At 34.3% G+C, this 17,522-nt stretch overlaps 1 pseudogene across 1 annotated transcript; it reads left to right on the forward strand.

Moving 5' to 3' along the window:
- Positions 1–1,613: 1,613 nt before the first annotated feature.
- LOC148940922 (high-affinity choline transporter 1 pseudogene) lies at positions 1,614–17,229 on the forward strand (annotated as a pseudogene). Its single transcript, XR_016143359.1, has 3 exons — positions 1,614–1,883; positions 11,577–11,684; positions 17,159–17,229. The product of XR_016143359.1 is annotated as a high-affinity choline transporter 1 pseudogene (transcript).
- Positions 17,230–17,522: the final 293 nt, after the last annotated feature.

Raw genomic sequence — 17,522 nt, forward strand, 5'->3', positions numbered from 1 at the left:
TCGGTTACTATTGAGCTGGGTCACTCCTTACAGTCTGTTACTACGTACTGTTTGAAACTGAACACTTTATTAAGCAAATTGGCTCTTGTGTGCGTTATAAATTAACGCAACCATGGACGTATGTAATATTTTCTCCAAGAGTGTGAAATATGCAAGTTGTTCCAGGAGTAGGGGGGGGGGGAGTCCAATGTGAAGAAAAAATTACTTAATTTTATAAGCATTACAAAATTATGTGGCACCCCTAACTTCCCCTCTGGACAACACCTTTACCTGAGTACAAACATTATTGGTAAGTGTCATTATTGAAGGAGGGGTGGATAAACAGGTTCCTAAATGGAAAACATATGTTCTACCTTTTCAGCTGACTTAGTATTTTGCTCCGGGACCCACTCAAACAAGCTCTTATACTCAGTAAAAGTTTTCCAGTGTAAAAAACCCTTTGGAATAGTTGGATAGAAAATGAAGACGTTAAAATCATTTCAGTTTTCCAACCGTTATAATTGCCCTTATGAAAAGTAATTTATGTCGTTCCGGTAATTACGACAATGTCAACTGAAAACGATCCATTTGCTTATACACAAAGGACAATCAGAAGCACATGTTATGATGAAAAAGAAAAAAGTGATAATTTGAATAAGAAGTGCTCAAGAATGTGGGAAAATCGGAATCTAATGGGGGGGGACCGGCCCCCCCCCCTGCCTCGTCTGCCTACTCCTGCAGACATGCCTGCCACACAGTAGGCTCAGAACTGATTTTCTGTGGTAACATTTTTATGCGACAGGCTTGTGCTCTATCTCCTTCTTACAATATAAATTTTCAGTGTGATTGAGGGCAAGGAACTCTTTCCGGGTGGGGGGCTAAGTTTTGGTAAGTATTGCTTATTGGCACGAGAACGTAAATATTTTAAATGTCCATTTTTGGTCTTTTTGAGGGAAGACATGAAGTCTACTTACCCCTTTCTGTGAAGGCCCTTGAATATGCTCCTTGTCTAAGTTGAAGTGACGAGGATTTTTTCATAATGTTGCTGCTTGTACTGATCATCATTGCTGGAAAAATTGCTGGTGATAAAAGGTGTGGACTTCAACCGTACAGTTAGTTATTATGTAGAAACCACCCATGCTCCAGTAGTTGTAGTTTTTAGAAAGCTTATTTCAGCCCCCCTCCCTTTTAGGGAATTTTAAATCGTTCTATGTGGCAAATAAGAAAATCATCAAGCCTAACGAAGTACCATCATAGTAACTGGTAAAATATATGTTGGTATACAAATGGAGAGGATGATTTATATCAAATTGTTAAGCTTCCACTCGCTATTACGAAGACATAAAAGAGAATTGAGACGAAATGAATGAAATGAAAGAAAAAACGCAGAAAGAATTGTTAAGCTTTGCCTTTAGGTGAAAAAGGTAATAAAAAGGTAATAAAAAAATCAGAAGCTCATTCCTAATATGTCATAAATCAAAGAACATCATTTCCTTTAAGGTTTTAATTTCCTGTTTAAATTACATCGAAAATTATAAATTTAGATAATAAATTTACATTTTACGCTATCTATGAATTTGAATGAGTTTTGCTAATAGGCAGCAGAGAAAATTCAGCATATTATTTGAATGTTTATGCACGTTGATTTTGTTCTTCATGGTTGAAATTGAAGTAAATTCAGTTATTGTTTATATCTCAAAGGGTACGGGTCAGAAACATTCCAAAAATGAATTGGACAGGATTGATTTGTATTGGCATATTTTACCTGATGGTGCTAGGTGTTGGAATATTTGCTGGTTTTGTCCAAAGAAGGAAGCTTAAAGACAGTGTTGAATCTCAGGCTGATGTAGTTTTACTTGCAAAACGAGATCTAGGATTATTTGTTGGAATAATGACTATGACAGGTAAAAGATTCATAAATCAATTTGTCAAAATTAGGCTAAACCTAGCTAGGCCTAGGGTAGTCGCAATCCTAAGATAGCCTACCATTTATGCAGGGCCTATTCCCGGTCAATATATATACCAAATCATATTATTGAGTTAGGACTAAAGTGAATACACCATTCGATGCCTTTTTTTTATGCTGATTACGAATATAATAAGCATTTCTATCAGAAATGAATTTCAGCCCCCCCCCATATAGGCTATACCTAACCTAACCCTGAATTGGCATATATAGGGGGGGGGCTGAAATTCATTTCCAATAGAAATGCTGATTATATTTGTAATCAGCATAAAAAAGGCATCAAATGGTGTATTCACTTTAGTCCTAACTCAATAATATGATTTGGTATATATTCACCCTATTCCCTGTTGGAGGCTGACACCTAATGAAAAATGCAAAATGGGCTCTAAGTGACAAAATTCAGTAAAATTCTAGATGAGAAGCATTTTACTATCTTGGAAATTAGGCTAGTTGAATTAGAAAAAGGAAATGTTAAGAAACAAATTAGGAGCCTTAATCAGCCTAGACTATTCAATAGGAAACTGTTTTGAAGTCATTATTCTTCCTTATATCCAATGCTTGGAAAATTTTAGCCTCAAGATTTTGATTCAATAATTTTGGTTTGAGTCTAGTACTTTTCAATGACCTTTGGCTTGGAAACAATTCTAATGATTTGAATGGGCCTTACCTTGAACCCTGTGTGTTTCTAGGCCTATAAAATCACCTGGCAAATTCACAAAATATAGCAAGGGGAGGGGGAAAAAAGTATTTTTCAAAATTTAGGGGAGGGGACAATTTGTTCTACAAAGAAGCTGTTTCTACAATAATTGCTTATGGGGGAAATTAAATTTTGAGGCCTTAATGGGGTCCCAAAAGGAAAAGTAGTCAATAGTAACCAATGATTTAGGAGATTTTTCTAAAAGAAACCTGGCTAGTAAAAAAAAAATGCCATTGTAGCTGATTCAGGAATGGTAATTATTATTTTTACTTAGTCTTAATAATAAAATATTAAGCTTCAGAATAAATTTACAGGAATTTTGTAAAGAGCCTGAAACCCCTTGAAAATGATTCACAGCAAAACTTTTCATTGTTGAAAAGTTTCTGCCTCTTAAAAAAAATCCTGCAAATTTGTTATTAAGATGAACGCCCCCCATTGGTGTTACTGAGCTCATAAAATGTCAGTACATATTAGAGGAAGAAGGGTTGGAGGTACATCTTTTAAAATACCTTCTCAAGTTATAGGCTTGGCCTTGTCTAGGCTCTAGGAAAATAATAAGTCTCTTACCTAACTCAACTACTTTCTAAGATAACACAATGCTTTGCATCTAGAATTTCTCCAATTTGATAAAGTTACAGTTTTTTATTACTTTGCTTTAGGATGTTAGGAAAAGGAAAAAATAATGTTATCAGTAGCCTAAAGTAAAGTCACAAATATTGTAATTTTCAGTGAGCAACATTTTACCCTAGAGCTTAAGTTAGGTTCCAGGAAAGTGTTTTGAAGCCCCTTTAGAAATTGAAGAAATACCTTCTTTTGTTTCTTCTTAAAAAAAATCCTTTTCCTGCCCTACTTTTTCATGAATTAACATCCCTGTCACCTCTCTTTTAGTATGGTACTTGCAAGACTTTAAAGATTCTTTAAAGACAGGGTCTTTAAATCCTTGTGAAAACCTGTTTTAACTTTGTAAACAAAATATTGAGTTTGGCTTAATCTACGAATTTCAAGATTGGGATCTCTTTCTTAGAACCTTACAAGTAAGAAAGAAACAGTTGGAAAAAATCTTTGGACCCATATCCAGAGTGTGGATCCATTATTGTGGTTTGTTCACCTAGCAAAAAACTAAAAAAGGTGTGAATAGCCAGTGTCCTAGAAAGGGTGAAGGAGGGTAATTAAGAACACCTTCCCAGACACTATTTTTGTGTATATTTTTATTCCTAAAAACATCTTTTGGTACTTGTGTATTATACACCACTTACTCAAGTTTATGCTGCATAAAACTTGATTACAAACCAGTTTCTTCATTACTTTAAACACAAATTTGAGCTATATATTTGAAATTTAGGGGGGGGGGTAGAGCAGATCTGCATGCAAAATGTGTTAGTTACAATTATTCTGCATATTCTAAAGTAAGAATTGTTTTCCAACTTCAAACTGTCCAAATACTTTACCCCACCCCACTCTCCCCCTAATGTGCAAATATGTAGCCCAAATTATATGTTTCCCATCTATTCTGTCACTTGTCTTTGACTTATCTCATGGTAAGCTGAAAGAAATTAACAAAGAAACCAGTTTGTTCTCAAGTTTTACACAATATAAACTTGAGTGAGTGGTATGTAATGTGCAAGTCCCCATCTTTCTACCACCTTTACTTTCCAAGTTTTGGCCTTTTTTGTATGCTTTTTTGAGATGCTTTTTTAAACCAGGGTTCCTCTGCCTCCTCAATTGAAGTCAAGACTCAACATCATATTGTAAATTTATGCAAATTTTAGGTGTCAGGATAGACCTAACACTGGGGGTATCTCATGTGTCAGCCCCCATTGCAGAGCTACATTGGATGGGTCTAATCTGTACAGGCTGAATATTTTAGATGTGCATTCAGCAGTAAGATTAAACAAATGCACCAGATAATTTGATCACACAAGAGTACCTCATTTACTTGACAGTAAAGAAAGAAAAGTTATACAATATACTGGGTCTCATACTGACCTTCAACTCTTCTTTGAGTCTAAGCTCCTGTCTAATTTGATATTTAAAGCTTTGTATTTTTTATTTTACCCCCCTATCCCCTTATCTAGGGTACATTTTAAATTGTGATATGTCAAGCAATGGAGTTTTCTCTAGGTTATAAGGTATATAATAAACAGGCATTATATTCATTACTCATGAAAAGAGTAGTCAGTAAAAGCATATCCCCCCAAACATCTTGGCTAGTGCCACTCCTGCCATTGAAACCTTTATATTAATTTATTCAGTATTTTTTTTAAACCAATTTGCAAATCCTTTAACATTTTTAAGCTCAACTGAGCAGAGTGTCTTCCAGTTTCATCCACAAATGTTTGGTCCATGTTGTCATTCTGGCTGAAGCATAAGCAATTTTTTTGCTCAATAAGTTTTGTTGCCTAAATCAAAGCTTGGAATTGAGTAAGGATTTTCATCTTGTTGACCACTCAATTCATATTCTGGTGTGCATGGTTAACTCTTAGAAGAGGTGGTGGATACAGTATCTTTTAAGGACATTCATTACCTTAAAAATCATTTTCCAACCCTCTCAAAGACAAAGGGCACATTAGTGATTTTTCTCAGCACCACAGGTAATTCCCAAAGCTGCTAAAATGCTCAAATGATATTTCCTTACAATTATGGTAAAAATATATGCGGAATCTTGAAAAGCCAAAGAGATGCTATTTTGAAATAAAGGAAAATATAATTGTTTACTGATTATTAAGCAAAGTGCTGTATATTTGATGTAACTACAACATAAATAATATGTCCCCTGTGTTGGCAAGGTTTTCAATCAAAGTAGATACTACAGGGAGCTCCCAAAGATGTCAAATGGCTTAAATGACATTTTGTTCCTTTCAAAAGAAAATTCACCTCTAGAGATGCATCCCTTTCTAGTGATGCAAGTTTCATTAAATCTGAGTGTCTCTATCTCCAGCTCAAAAACAGGAGAATTTCAATGTTTTTTTTAGGATTTCTGGGAAAGAAGGTGTTGGCTTTTGGTTCTCTGTCATTTATTCAGATCTCTTTTCCAAGCTCTATAAAACATAGGAGGACCGCCCAATCAGTTCTATATTATCTATAATCAGTTATTTGTCCATACAAAATAAACAAAAAGTCTGTAGTGGATGAGATAGGGTGATTCTTTAAGTCAAACCACATGTTCTTGACTGCTCTTGACTATAGCTAATTCCCTGGTAGAATTCACTAATTTTCTCTTTGGCTTTGTGACGGGCAGCTGGAGCTCTGGCTTCTTTTTCAGGGATGATTGTATTGACCCAGTGGTCCTAGAATATCAGGAGAGGGCTCCCTAGAACGGAAACGAAAAGTTCTCTTGCCCTTATTCAGTAACCAAAAAGATTGGAGAGCAACTTGGCCCCCTCCCCCTGCTTCTTTTTCAGAAGCACGTGATTCTTTAAGGTACTACATTGCCTTAAGTCATTCCAATGATTGGGGAGACATTTTGATAAGAAGGTTTGCTTTTATGGCACTAGTCTTTTACATCCCTTTGTCAGGAGGTCATTATTGTCTGTTCAATCTTTTCTTTTGAAGGGATTGACAGAGACACTCTTAGAGAAAATGTTCCCTGAAAAATTGTTCTTGTGGACAGCTCATGCTCTTTCCCATACAGTCAAGCTTCTTATAAGCAGCATTCCCTACCTTGAAGCGAATTGTGGGGCTTGCTCACTGGCAAGGTAAGTTTTCTGGTCATAGGTTTAGTCTCAGCAGATCACAGTGTAAATTACTGCTAAATGTTTTAAATTACTGCTTAACGTTTTAAAATTGAGTTGGCAAAGAGAAAGTAAGATAAATAAAAAGAATTTATGACAAATTTCCCCTGAAAGGTTCACACCATGGAAATTTCACCCTCCCCCCACCCAAAAAATGCAAGCATACTTCCAATAACAAAAATTGCAAAATTCCACATTTTTGGAGATGGTAGCTTGAAACCTCTACAGTAGGATTCTCTGATATACTGAATCTGATGGTGGGGTTTTCATTAAGATTCACATTGAACATTTGGTAACCATTCAGATTCTGATGAACAATCAGAATCTCAGAGTAAAAGGGAATGACGGGGACTTTTTTTTGTTGCCTACCAACTAGGGCCTTTTAATTTTAACCCCAAATTTCCTTACTTGTCTTGGAAATCGTTCAGGTCATTCTTGACCATATTTATTTACACTGTGGGTGTGGGAGACAGGGCACAATGACAAGTGCAATCTTGACAGAATTGTAGTTTTGCATGATATTGACAAAAGATCTTCTGCTTGCAGGGGGAGGCAAAGCTTGCAAAGGTCTTCTACTTGCAAAGCCTGCTGGGGGAGGGGTAACCCAACTCGCTGAAAATCTCTATTATCCAAATACTCTTTTATCTTATCCAAAATACTCTTTAGAAACGTAGGCCTAGAATTTAGTTTTTGGTGACACCCTCAGAGGAAAAAATCCTCAATCCCCTCTGAAGTTGATTAGTTCTGTGTACCTATGGATATCAGATGCTGGAAGTCTTGCTACAAACAACAAATCTCTAGCTCCCATTCAAATCAGTAGCTTGTTTCAATGTTGTAAATGAAATATTACAGATTTAACGTGAAGTACTTTTTCTTGTACTGCTTATTTAGACTAGCAAAACTAATTTTTTTGATAATTTAATCTAAATTATGCACGCTTAGTTGCGGTTAAAAACTAGAAGATTGGCTTCTTGGCGAGATGTTACTTGTTTATTTTTTTTTTTTCACACAGAAAAACCTGCTTAAACCAGTATTTTAAGTAATCTTTGGCAAAAATTGAGACATTGTTTGCTTCTTTTATTCAGGTTTTATGATACTAAATAAAACTATTTTTACGCTCTTATGTTTATAATTGTGATAAAAATTTATTTGGTGATTTAATCTTTGCCTTAAATCATCTAAAACTGGTTCTTGTTCTGTGCAGCCATTTATAAGGGGGGAATACAGGCCTCCACCCAGTGGTTGAGGGGGGGACAGAGTGGGCACTTATTCTGGGTGCAGAAATTTTAGGGGAGCAAAATTTCAAATAAATGATAAATAATCTAACGGTTATAATTATTTTGTAAGTTTTGAAATTTTATTTTTATTAAAATGAATTAGGAGACGCAGTTAATAATTGAAGTTAATTAATACAGTATTAATTAATTAATAAAAAACAATAAATTCAAAAATAAAAATAATCAAATGATAAGAATAATTAAATTAACAAAATGAGAATTAAAAAACAAATGATTTATTAAGTAATAAATTGAAAAAATGCAATTGAATGAAACTTTTATTAAAATTTGGCCTGACATGGAAAATCTAAAAAAAAAAGATTGTGATAATAATTTGTCCATCAAAAATAATCAGCGGTAAAAAAAAAAAAATTTTTTAAAACAAGAAAAACGGGTTTTAATTTTCTATAAAGCAGTAAAATACAAAACAATTAATTATGCACAAAAACTCCGAATATTTCGGCCCCACATCCGGGAGCATTTCTCAACGAAAAAAAAAAATAAAATAAATAAATAAAATAAGAAAACTTAACTTACATCACAATAAAACATACTAAACACATAAAGAGAAAGAAAAAAAGAAAAAATATAAATAAATAAGAAAAAACAAAACTCACATATTAAATAAACACTTCCATGCACTGAATGTCTATAATGATTCAACTCGCCTCCATCCAGTATATAAATGGAAATATATTAAATAAACACTTCCATGCACTGAATGTCTATAATGATTCAACTCGCCTCCTCCCAGTATATAAATGGAAATCTATCAAAAATGAAGAAATATTTATACTTATACCATAACAATAAAAGGTCAACAAACCCGCCGGCCCATAACCCTTCATTAAATTTCACAAGTTCATCAACCAATTTATGAATTATAAATTTAATGGATTCGTTTGGCTGCAAGCTTAGCTGCAGTTCGCTTACTTTTCTCATCATTTAACCCATTCTGACCTTTGTTCGCAAGGTCATCTTTCGTTTCAGAAATATTATTAAAATTATTTATTTTATTTATTTATTTTATTTTATTTTTTTCCGTTGAGAAAGGCTCCCGGATGTGGGGCCGAAATATTCGGAGCTTTTGTGCATAATTAATTGTTTTGTATTTCACTGTTTTATAGAAAATTAAAACCCGTTTTTCTTGTTTAAAATTTTTTTTGTTTTTAATGGAAAAGCAGTGTGGTCTAAGAAATTATTTAATCAGCGGTAACAGACCGTAAATAAAAAGCGGTAACGGACCGTAAGTAAAGAACCCTGGTAGTAGACACGGAAAATATTAAGCAAAGGATTGCGACAATAATTGTATATAAAAAATAATCCGCGGTGATGCACCGCAATGAAATACGGTAATACAAAATAAAAAACGGTAACGGACCGTAAGCGAAGAACCCTGGTAGTAGACACGGAAAATATTAAACAAAGGATTGCGACAATAATTTGTATATGAAAAATAATCAGCGGTGATGCACCGTAAAGAAATACGGTAATACGAAATAAAAAACGGTAACGGACCGTAAGCAAAGAACCCTGGTAGTAGACACGGAAAATATTAAACAAAGGATTGCGACAATAATTTGTATATCAAAAATAATCAGCAGTAACAGGCCATAAATAAAAAACGCTAATAGAAAATAAAAAACGGTGTCGCAGGATTGCGACAATAGTTTGTATATAAAAAATAATCAGCGGTGATGCACCGTAAAGAAATACGGTAATACGAAATAAAAAACGGTAAAGGACCGTAAGCAAAGAACCCTGGTAGTAGACACGGAAAATATTAAACAAAGGATTGCGACAATAATTTGTATATTAAAAAATAATCTGCGGTAATGCACCGTAATGAAATACGGTAATACAAAATAAAAAACAGTAACGGACCGTAAGCAAAGAACCCTGGTAGTAGACACGGAAAATATTAAACAAAGAATTGCGACAATAATTTGTATATAAAAAATATTCAGCGGTAGCAGACCATAAATAAAAAACGCTAATAGAAAATAAAAAACGGTGACGGACCGTAAGTAAAGAACGCTGGTAGTAGACACGGAAAATACTAAAGTATTGCAATATTAATTGTATATAAAAAAAAATCAGCGATAACGGACCGTAAAGAAAAACGGTAAAGAACCGTTAGTAATGAACCCTGTTAGTAGAAACGGAAAATATTAAAAAAATGATTTTAATAATAATTTGTACATAAAAAATACTCATAATTTATGCTTATTCTATCTGGGGAAAATTAATTAATTTTATATTTGCTAGCATAAAATAATTATGTGATTTCAAAAGAAGGGGAAACACTTCCCAAAAAGATTGCACTCTTGATGGACATTATGCCACAAGAAGGCAATCCGATATGTTCGATGATTTTCGGATCGTCTGATAGCCCCCGTGTGGGTTTTAACTCCAATCTAAAAAATAAAAGTTTTTATTTTTCCTGAGAGGAATGATCATGTATGCGTAAAGCCTGAAAGTGCATTTTTAGGATCTAACTTTAAAACTTCGAATTAGAACTTACAATTAGTGTTTTTTTAGGATTATGGAGCGTGGATTTGACACTTGACCTTTCTCTTTGCCAACCCTATGAAAAAAGGTATCTGGTACCCTCCCCCCGCCCTAAGGATCAAATTTTGTGTATGCCTATATTACTCAAAAGTTTTGAAATACTCAATGTTCCAATGCCGCCCAAAACTCAATGCCACCCAAAGGTAAAATTCTTTTATAGATGGTCATGGTTTTTTTTTTTTTTTTTTTTAGCGTACTTCTTTTGAATGAGATTTCGTAGGTAAATCTATCTCCTTTAGGGTGAGTATCTCCTCTAGAATAGCGAATATTAAAAATTGTTCTCTTTTTGAAACGCTTCTTAAAGTATATCTGTTACCGTGAATGTCCGAAATTGGTGAATGTCGGCATTCACCGGTGAATGTCCGAAATATCTTTTTTTTTCTCCTTGAATTTAGTCAGCGTTGCCAGTCAAAATTGCCAGTTTAATGCAAGGTTTGATGATGACAGGTTAGGTTTGGTTAAGTTCGGTTGGCTTAGGTTGGTTTTTAACCCATTTGTGATATTTATAACCATATTTATCTAATATAACCTAACCTAAACTAACATAATCTAACCTAACTTTAACTTTTGCCATCATAGCTAGTAAGACTGAAAAAGCTTACTCGCAAAGCTAAGCAAAAAAAAAGAATTTCTGACATTCACCGGTGAATTTCCGGAATATCTTTTTTTCTACTTGAATTTAGTCAGGGTTGCCAGTCAAAGTTTTGCCAGTCAGAATGTCTAACCAGATTTTGGCCATTCACGGTAACATCTATCAATCTTTTTTTAACAGCGTTGGTTTTGTCCTTAATGCTATTAATTTATATTATGTAACACTTCTTAAAGTATATCTGTTACCTTGAATGTCCGAAACTGATGAATGTCGGCATTCACCGGTGAATGTCCGAAATATCTTTTTTTCTCCTTGGATTTAGTCAGCGTTGCCAGTCATATTTGCCAATCTAATGCAAGGTTTGATGATGACAGGTTAGGTTTGGTTAAGTTCGGTTGGCTTAGGTTTTTAACCCATTTCTGATATGTATAACCAAATTTAATCGAATATAACCTAAACTAACATAATCTAACCTAACTTTAACTTTTGCCATCATAGCTAGTAAGACTGAAAAAGCTTACTCGCAAAGCTAAGCAAAAAAAAAGAATTTCTGACATTCACCGGTGAATGTCCGAAATATCTTTTTTTCTCCTTGAATTTAGTCAGGGTTGCCAGTCAAAATGTCTAACCAGATTTTGGCCACTTACGGTAACATCTATCAATCTTCTTTTTTTTTAACAGCGTTGGTTTTGTCCTTAATACTGTTAATTTATATTATGTAAAGAAATTATATATATATTAACTAATTTTTATTATTAAATAGCTACATGGGTTGCTGGAGCCTACATAAACGGAACAGTTGAAGCTATATTTTCTCAAGGGATTGTATGGTGCCTTCCGCCAATCGGATATTCTTTGGCCCTCATCGTTGGTATGTATCGTCTTTTTTATTTGTTTTTTATGTTTCACACCACTTCTTATCCATGATATAAATTGTTACCACTGTTTTGATTGCTGATATTAAATAAAAAAAACAAGTTTTTTTAACTGAAAGTAAGGAGCGACATTAAAACTTAAAACGAACAGAAATTTGTCTGTATATGAAAGGGGCTGTCCCCTCCTCAACGCCCCCTCGTCAATACCTCGCTCTTTACGCTAAGGTTTTTATTGTTAAAAAAAAGAGTTCTGAGAAAGTGTCAAACTTTAGCGTAAAGAGCGAGGCATTGATGAGGGGAGAGCCCCTTTTATATACAAAATAATTTCTGTTCGTTTTAATGTCGCTCCTTACTTTCAGTTAAAAAAAACTTGTTTTTTTTTTATTTAATTTCTGGGTTTCTCGAAAGTTGTTTAATTTTATGTACGAACGTTTTTATTAGTAATAAATATACGTAACTTACGAATTAACTTACATAATGAACTTCTATATTCATATGGTTTTAATACGTATATTAGGGGGTTCGCCCCCTAATCAATACCTCGGTCTTTACGCTAAAGTTCGAATTTTATTCCAATTCTTTAAAAAATACCCCTTAATCACTAAGGCCGTTAAGTAGAATAAATAGCTCTTATGAAAATATTAAAAAAAACTTAACCGTAAAGAGCGAGGTAATTTCAATTTTTGATGTTACTCCTTAGTTTCAGTTGAAAACACTTTGTTTTTTTTAGATTTAATTTCTGGTCGTTTTTTTAAATAATGCTGGGAAATCCGGCGCCCCCTTCATAGTAATGTCCCTTACCCCATGAAAACTTTCTCCATGGAAATATCGTCCCACGTAACCCCCGACCCCCGCCCCCTCCACCACCAGAAAAAATCCCCCCTGAAAACGTCTGTATACTTCCCAATAACCAATACTATATGTAAACATTGGGCATAAAGTTCATAACTTGCAGCCCTTCCCCCGGGGACTGTGGGGGATTCAGTCATCCTCAAATACATAGTTATTATATTTTTCGACCATGCTGAACAAAATGGGTGTCTAAAAATTTTGATCGGGTGACTTTGGGAAAAAATGAACTTGGGAGGGGGCCTAGTTGCCCTCCATTTTTTGGTAACTTAAAAAGGGCACTAGAACTTTAAATTTTCGTTCGAATGAGCCCTCCCGTGATACCCGTGGACCACTGGGTCGATACGATCACCTCTGGGCGAAAAAAAACCCAAATAAACACGCATCCTGATGTTTCTTCTGGCAAAATATACACAATTCCACATTCTTGTAGATAGGAGCTTGAAACCTCTACAGTATGGTTCTCTGATACGCTGAATCTGATGATGTGATTTTCATGAAGGTTCTATGACTTTTAGGGGGTGTTTTCTCCTTTTTTGAAAATCAGGCAAATTTTCTCAGGCGCTTAACTTTTCATGGGTAGAACTAAACTTGATGACACTAATATATTTAAAATCAGCATAAAAATCTGATTCTTTTGATGTATCTATTGGTATCAAAATTCCGTTTTTCAGAGTTTCGGTTACTATTGAGCCGGGCACTCCTTACTCACAGTTTATACAAAATTTATTCCCGCCATTGGCTTTGGATATATAAATTGTAAACTTCATACACGGGTAAGACCCCGAAAAAGAAAAAAACTTCATAAGAGATTTCCTGCGGTACTTGACCCCAAGCTTCTGAGTGAAAAACGTCAGCAACTACGCAAATTATGAAACCGTTTTTGGTTGCGCAACGTAAATAACATTGTATTTCTAAGCAATCAGTCAATATCCTTTACCAAGTCAAAAGCTTTACGGAAACAATGTTCAGGTGGGTTTTTCCCTCCAAATGCATTTAACGTTTTCGGGATGTCTCGCATTAACTTATGAACCGTATTACAAATTATAAGGATCACCGTTACATTTCTAGAAGAATCAGTTTTCGTCCCACAGCACCGACACAAGCACAGGAGTGTTTTTCCAGGTGGGGGGGGGATAATTTTTTAGTGTGGGGGACAACAATTAAAAACAAATTTTATTTGATAATTTTAATAAGAAGTATCCAGAAATTTAATGGAATTTAGGACTTCCGGAGCGGCTTGCCCCCCTCCCCCCTGTGGACGTCCCTACTACAGCGGGCATATTATAATTCAAGATTCTTCCTTATAACTTTTTGGTTAGTTTCGTCGCAGGATAGCAGTTTGTAGTTAGGATCACTGGGCTTACTACATAAGTCAACTTATTTGTGGTTGGTGGATTATTTTTAGATGACCAATCATAGGCCGTCTTATATTCTTACATTGATTAGCTAATTTGACGGAATGACAGTCACAAGTGATATAGCGAAAACATTATGGAGCTTTCTTTAATAGTCATGTCCGTGATGAACTTAAAGCTAGTCAAAAAAATTTTAATGTCAAAAATGTACTTGTTCAGTTATCTGTTACTTTTCCGGCTGTCTAATTTAGCTAGTTTCCCATTTGTTCTTTACTATCGTCTTCACAGGGACCCCCTACCCTAATGTGCTTGCGAACAACAGTTATCCAAATACATCAATCAGAATTTATTTCAACTTAATACGAACATCAAACGATTACTAATTAGACGAAAATTTTAGGTTACCCCTCCCCCCGACTTTCCGCCTTTTTTGCTTTGTCAAATTTAACCTAGCAGAAAGAACGTTAAACGTGTATGAAACTTTTTGTATGAAAATTTGTCAGTAGCCTATAATGAACGAAAAGTTTTTACATCACAACTTTTTTAAAATGTCTAGTCTCCGATCAGTAACACTTAACAGTAACACTGGGTTTATTTAAAAATAAAGTATACATCTTCGATTCCCTGAAGCAAACTTGTACGGGAGAAACCCCTCCTAATAAATCAATAAACCGAAAAACAAGATGAAAAAAAAATCATAATTAGAGCTCAACTTCCCGGACCCAAAAACCACCGAACCTCCAAACAGCACCTATCAACTTTATAATAATTATATTCATTTTTATTTTCAGCTGCAACTAAACCCTCCTCAAAAACAACTTAACTGGCCCGGAATAAACAAACGGTCTAAACCTGAATTGGAGAATAAACAAACGATATAAATATGAATTGGAAAATCACTACAATAAGGAGCTTGGTTTTTGCTAGAGCAATAAAGCCCTTGTTCTTCGGTAACCAAATAATAGGACCGTACGCTAAAACATCTGTGTCCTGGATTCTTTGTTTGAATCGTCCTGTCGATTTGAAAATAGCCCCTCTTCAATAAATAGGGCAATGCTAACCAAAGTAGCGGCCGAACACGATAACATGGCGAGATGAACTAATCCGTCTCTGTTTAGAATATTTGCTAGAGTTAATTCAAGCACAATTAGTACCTTACCTGGTAGATAATATACTTATTCTAATGTTTCCATAATTTCTTATAATTTTAATAATGTGATTTCTTTGCTGTGTTGCGAGTATTCAATCGGAGGCCTACATGTAGGCCTACACACATAAAACAAATTGGTCGGGTACCTGATTCAGACTTGGGATATAGCCAAGGTTGCATCCGGGTTTTTTGTTGGGGGGGGGCTTACAATTGACAAAACAGGAAACGCATCAACAATTTTCTTATATGTATTTTTACTACGTTTTTACGAGTCATGAAACTTTTTTTTTGAAAAGCTGTTAGCAGTTTGGACGTTCTTGCGCATAAGTGCACAGGCGGGGGGGGGGCTCTCATAATTTAATATGAAGAATTCCAAGCAAAACATGGCACATTTTGCATAAATAAATTTATTATCAGAATAATATTTAATCTTCAAAATACTTGCCATTACAACAAATACTTTGCTCTCAAGTCCTTCAATGCCTATGAAGAGTTTCGTAACCTTTGTTCTGCGGTTAGTCATTTAGTTCCTGATTGAACTATTCATCTCTGCGGATAATTCAGCTAATTACACATATTTGTTGGAAAACTGATTTAGCTGCGTTATATGTATATATATATATATATATATATATATATATATATATATATATATATATATATATATATATATATATATATATATACATATACATATATATATATATATATATATATACATATATATATGTACATATATATATATATATATATATATATATATATATATATATATATATATATATATATAAAAAATATATATATATATATATATATATATATATATATATATATATATATATATATATATGTATTTATGTATATATATAATATGTTGGTATACCACAAGTATATGTTTTTAGCGGAGGAGGTTTATGCGCAGCTGTATTGACCTCAAATGTTTGGTGGTACAATAAGTTGTTAGTAGTAGTAGTAGTGTTTCGGTTAATGTTGAACTCGGACCTTTTTGCAAATCCCTGCAGGGAGAGAAAGAGTTCCTTTAAGGTTAGTCCTAAGAATTCTAGTAAAATATGAACTATTGTTATGAAATGTTAAAAAATCAATTTCATTTTCAAGATTAATTGCCATAATTCATCACACCGAAGTTGCCAAGATTCATTGTAGACGCTTCGATCCCAAAAAAGAACTTCGTAACCCTTGGTCTCTGGTGGCTAACATTTTACAGATTCAGAATCATTTGCGGTGATTTTATCATTAATTTTTCAACGATTGTAGCATAGAGATAGGAAAGGAATAAAAGCAAGATCGAAGTCCCATTCTGACACGCTTCCAATAAATGACAATCTTGACGCTATATTGTACTTTTTTAACGTGATTTAAGTATTCACTTTTTAAACAATCGAAGTCGCACGAAAAAACAACAACAGTATATGAGGGAATAAGATAAGACGCTTGAAAATTTAATGATAATTTTAGAAGCATATGAATTCTTTTCTTAGATGCTTATACCATTTTTAAGCACTGGAATAATGGCAATCCTTAGCAGATTTTTAAACTGTACTAGTTTACTGGATTACGTTAGTTCATAGTCTATACATGCTACAATCAGTGTATGGACACCAGTGGCGTCAATTTGGGGGGAAAGGGCAGAGGATATATGCCTCTCTAGTTTTTGAAAAATAACTTTTTTGGGATACTGTCACTGAAAATGCCTTTTTTATTCCCATTGATAAATTGAAAAAAGACAAGTTTGCTCCTCCCCCCCTTGATTTTGGAAAATATAACCAACTCTAAATTTTTGCGAATACACGCTGATATTGAAAACAACCTTATGTGTGTGATACCAACTCCCAAACCCCTACGCTGGTAATGGAATTTCGAGCTACCACAACACTAAAGTAAGTTGTCACCTCAATTTTCCAAATGGCGAATGTGCTCATTGAAGTTTTGTGGGAAAAAGCTGATGTCGTATTCCGTGTCCAGCCAATCAAGTACTATTGACAGGGTTGTTACTCGATGAAAAATCACTACATTTTAGTGATTTGTTTTGATTTAGTGATTTTCTTCAATAATCTAGTGATTTATGTGCTGATTTAGTGATTTTTTGGTTTAGGCAATATAAAAATCACTAGAGATAGTGGTAAATCATTACGGATATCAACCCTGACTATTGATCAGCTTTGAAAACAAGATCAATCTGTCTTGGTTGAAGAGTTGATCCTTGTCGCGAAGTAACTCCGTAATATAAACGAAGGGTACTGTTTTGCTTAATGGTACACACCGCAATAGACTCTATAGCAATTTAGCATGGAGACCCGTAAAACGTGTAGTTACTGTTGATCGCAATGCGTGGTCTCTCATTGAATTTACAATTTTTAAACTATTGTTTTTCAGGGTTTAGGGGGGGAAGGTACCTAGGTTAGGTTAGATTCCGTATTTAATATATGTTATGCTTTACCCCCCACCCCCTAATGTGA

Source organism: Artemia sp. Qi Xiang Cuo, chromosome 19, assembly GCF_049724085.1.
Source record: "Artemia sp. Qi Xiang Cuo chromosome 19, ASM4972408v1, whole genome shotgun sequence".
Lineage (NCBI taxonomy): Eukaryota > Metazoa > Arthropoda > Branchiopoda > Anostraca > Artemiidae > Artemia > Artemia sp. Qi Xiang Cuo.